Raw genomic sequence first — 5,032 nt, forward strand, 5'->3', positions numbered from 1 at the left:
CTGTGGTGCCTGGTGGAGACCTGGCCAAGGTACAGCGAGCTGTGTGCATGCTGAGCAACACCACAGCCATCGCTGAGGCCTGGGCTCGCCTGGACCACAAGTTTGACCTGATGTATGCCAAGCGTGCCTTTGTCCACTGGTATGTGGGTGAGGGCATGGAGGAAGGGGAGTTTTCTGAGGCCCGTGAGGACATGGCTGCTCTTGAGAAGGATTATGAGGAGGTTGGTGTGGATTCTGTTGAAGGAGAGGGTGAAGAGGAAGGAGAAGAATATTAATTACCATTCCTTTCAGCCCTGCAGCATGTCACATTCAGAACTTTAGCTTCAACATTAGCTGACAGGCATTAAAGCTTCTGGTTAGATTGTCTTTTAACTGTGATCATGTCTTACTTTTCATGTGTACCTGTCAGATTTTTCCATCATGTCTTAAAGTAAAAGGCTTTATGAAAGGAAGTTTGACTTCTGTGTTTCTTCCAAATTGCTTTCTCCAGTTCAGGATGTGCTACCACTCATCTACATCTGGAAGATAGTCTGTAACAGGGTTGTTATACCAAGAAGCCCACTTCCTGTATAGCTACCTATATGGGGAGAAGAACACACTGGACTGGAAAAGCAGGAGAGCTAGATTTTGACACTGATCTGTTAATATTGCTTCAAGCAGTTTTAGAATGTAGGTTAAAGGTGGTTTAGGAAAATACTGAAAAGAACCACTAGTCCAGAGCTAATCAAGCTTTTAAAATTATTGGTTAGTTAAGTACTAATGACAAATATCCTGCAAACACATAACTACCAATAAAGAAGTTTGCTAACCTATCCATCTAACTTTAAAAATCTTAAAATAACCCTGTACAAGAAGGCAGCTGGCTAGAGGAACATTGGACTACAATGAGGTAAAAACTGTTTCCAGCCCTACCCTATTGGGAGAAGTGGTAGGATCAGAATTCCTGGTGATGAACAAAAAGACTTCTACCACAGGAGAAAACAAACCATGGGTATAGGGAAAAAAGATTATGGATGTTTGTGGAAGAGCAGTGCTTTACAAAAGGGTGAAGTGGCAACAATGTTTATACAGGTTAGGATAGTTTACAGTAGTTGGCATAATGCACTTTTTTTTAAGTGTGTGGGGGTGGAGGGGCAAGGACAGGAGAGAGAATCCTAAGTAGGCTCTGCATTATCAGCAGAAGCCCCACCCTGGGCTGGTACTCAAAAATATAATTTGAGCCAAATTCAAGACTGATACAACCACCTGAGCTGCCCAGGTGCCCCAACATAGTGTACATTCTTTGAAGTATATAGTTTGGCTACATCCAAAGGACTATGGAGGAGACAGGCAAACAGGATGCAGATAGGGTTTTGCCTAGGAGAAAATGTACACTTGAAATTCATAAAGTAGAAGGATGATTAAGTTCTGCTGAGGATGTTGATCCTTGCTTTAAAGAGTAGGGGATACCAAAATTCTTTGTTTTTTCCCTACAAATTTACAAAATAGTTCTCTACTCCTAAAAGAAATAATCTTACTTGTCACATATTTCTGAGAGAAAGCTCTGTTGCGTGGCACTGTAGGCTGGCAACACAAATGCAGCTACTATAGGCCCGTGGAGAAGGCAGATGCCAGGGCCTTAAAGTACTATGGGGAACCCTAAACTGAATTAGCGACCAAATGGGGAAGGAAGTTGTTCTTGTGTGATGTCTGAAGACCGGCTGGAATATCCCTCTCTGTTCTTTTCTGCAAACAAGAAGGAAAAGTCGCCAAGGCCAGAGCCTGGGAAACAGCAACTAAGCAATGCAGAGAAGACTGCTTTCAGGAAGATGTCCCAGATGACCTAAAATCAGGGAAGGAAGCACACATTCAGTATAGAGTGTGCGGTGGTGCCTTTTCGGAGTTCTGAGGCACAAGGCAGGGACAGGATAGAGAAGCCAGAGTTTCAACTGCATCTGTTCTATTTTGGTTGGGTTTTGTGTGTGTGTTGGGGGGGGCATTATATTTTTAAGAAAATTAAAAATCTAGGGGCGCCTGGGTGGCTCAGTCAGTTAAGCATCCAACTCCTGACTTTGGCTCAGGTCAGGCTCTGTGCTGACAGTGTGGACCTGTTTAGGATTATCTCTCCTCTCTCTGCCACTCCCCCTGTCTCTTTCAAAATAAAATTTAAAAATAAAAAAATTTTAATAAAAATATTTAAAAAGAAAATTAAAAATCTGTAGAAAACAAGGCAAAACATTAAAATGACAAGCTGGTAGTAGGTACACAGTTGTTTGCAATTTTAGTATCTATTGCCACATAACAAATTGCCCTGAAACTTTGTGGTTTAAAACAATGTATGTGTGTTGGATGCCTGGGTGGCTCAGTCAGTTGAATGTCTGGCTTTGGCTCAGGTCATGATCTCATGGTTCATGGGTTCGAGTCCCGCATCAGGCTCTGTGCTGACAGCTAGCTCAGAGCCTGGAGCCTGATTCGGATTCTGTATCTACTTTTCTCTCTGACCCTCCCCTGCTCACACTGTCTGTCTGTCTGTCTCTCTCTCTCTCTCAAAAATAAATAAAACATTAGAAAAAAAAATTTTTAATATTTTTTAAGTTTTTTTCATTTATTTTTTTGCTTGTTTATTTATTTTTTTAACATATGCAATTATTTTCCATCATTTACACTACAGTAGTTACAATTACACTCCAAACAGAAAAGCAAAGTAAAAAATCAAAACCCCAACTTCTATTTCATGTAATTAGACTTATACAGAAATTAGAAGGTTAAGTAACAACTAGTTAATCACCTAATTTCACAGCTATCTGAAGTGGCGATCGCTATATAGCAGCTTATCTATGATACATTCAAGATACATGATACAATTTATTACTTGCCCATAAGCTAAAACACAGCCTGCTTAATACCTTTCCTTAAACTCCACCTCTATACTACAATATACTTGAGGTCCATGCCAAAAAGTAGCTACCTTTTATATAGGAAATGGATGATTAAGTCTAAGTTTTAAAACAATATACGTGTATTACTTCAGGCAGTTTCTGAGGGTCAGGAATTCAGTAGTGGTTCAGCTGGATAGTTGTTTCGGGGTTTCTCGTGTAAGGTTGTAGTCAAGATATTGACTGAGGGTGCAGTTCTCAGAATGCTTCATTGGGACTGGAGGATTCACTTCCCAAGGTGGTTCACTTGTCTGCCTTGCAAGTTAGTGCTGGTTGTTGGCGGGTGGCCTTAGTTCTTCACCACATGGACCCCTCTCCAATAGGGTTGCTTGAGTGTCTTCAGGACATGGGAGCGCGCTTCCCCCAGAATGGGTGATCCAAGAGAGGGAGTTGGAAACTGCAATGTTATGACTTAACCTTGCAAGTCATTCTCTCTCATTTCTACAATATCACATTTGTTACACATGTCAGTCCCGTTCAGTGGAGGAGAAAACTGCACATTGACAGAAGGGAAGAATTAGTGGGCATTATATACAAACCCCTAAGATTTAATGTTTCTATAGGATAGAACAATACCACTTATGTTATCCTTCTTTTTCCCTGTATGCTTGACATATTTGATTTTTTAAAAGGGAGGAAACTTGGGGTGCCTGGCTGGCTCAGTCAGAGGAGCATGTGACTCCTGATCTCAAGGTTGTGAACTCAAGCCCTGTGTTAGGTGTAGAAATCACTTAAAAATAAAATCGTGGGGCATTTGGGTAGCTCAGCCAGTTAAGTGTCTGACTCTTGATCTCAGCTCAGGTCTTGATCTCAGGATCATGAGTTTAAGCCATTGGGCTCCAGGCTCAGCATTGAGCCTGCTTAAGATTCTCTCCACTTTCTCTCCTCCTGACATTCTCCCACTCTCTCAAAAAAAATTTTTTTTTAAATAAAGAATAATAATTGGGACACCTGGGTGGCTGAGTCAGTTAAGCATCTGACTTTGCCTCAAGTCATGATCTCACAGTTTGTGAGTTTGAGCCCTATGGTGGGCTCTATACTGCCAACGTGGAGCCTGCTTCAGATTCTCTCTCTCCCTCTCTTTCTGTCCTTGCTTCTCTCTCTCAAAAATAAATACTTAAAAAAATAAACATTTTTAAATTTTAAAATAAATAAAAAGGAAGAAACCTATACTTTAGAGTGGAGAGATTTTTCCATATCCCACAGTTCAAACTCAAAATTTTCAGTTGTCTTAATTTAAGCTATCCTTTAGAACAAACACCTCCTATCTACACTCCTGAACTATCTAATCCTCTTTATACTCTAATTATTTGGTTATTGATCCAACAGGCTGCATGAATTCAGTATTCCCTCTGTCCCTTCTGTTCCCAATCATCTTATATGTTGAAATGATGACTAGTTGTTACTAATAGTCAAAATCTTTGGTGACATCAAATACCAAGTGTGAGACCAGGGGAAGGAGGGAGGTGGGATGCCCATAATGAAATGTCAAGGCAGCCAGGAAATGCCACCAAGCATTCCTTTGGAGGGCACTGGGGTCTGATTATCTCTGCCCTAGAAGCAAGCACAATGCCTGGCCATGATTATGCCCCGTGGAATGCTCTAATGGAAGTATAAATAAGGATTATTTCCCCATTAAGACAGATTCTTTATTTTTCTATTCTATATAAACATTAAACCTGAGGGTTTTGTAAAATGTATTCATTCTCTTTCCAGGTCTCTTTAAGCACCTCCTGAGGAGCTGAGTTTCAGGGTAGAGAGGCCTAGGAAACAGACTGAGACACTTGACTTTTTGTTCTGTCATTATTCAGGTTCTCTTAACCTTCTAGGTCTATTTTCCTTTTTGCACTAAAGATTCCCATTCTGCCTTTCTCAGAAGAGGGTGGTGAATAGGACAATCACCTCTGGAAGGACTTGAAGTTTAGAGATGCACATCTGAGCTTAGGAGATGAGGGGCAAGGTACCCAGGCCTTGACAGCTCAACTCAGTGAGATACCAAAGCCACTGGCAAAGGAACATGAGCCATTTATTTAAAAAAGAAAGAGACATAAAACCCCAGAAGGGTTACTTAGAGATGGTGAGGATGGTGATGATAATGATAACTCACCTGAACTACA

This window comes from Suricata suricatta, chromosome 10 (genome assembly GCF_006229205.1).
Source record: "Suricata suricatta isolate VVHF042 chromosome 10, meerkat_22Aug2017_6uvM2_HiC, whole genome shotgun sequence".
Lineage (NCBI taxonomy): Eukaryota > Metazoa > Chordata > Mammalia > Carnivora > Herpestidae > Suricata > Suricata suricatta.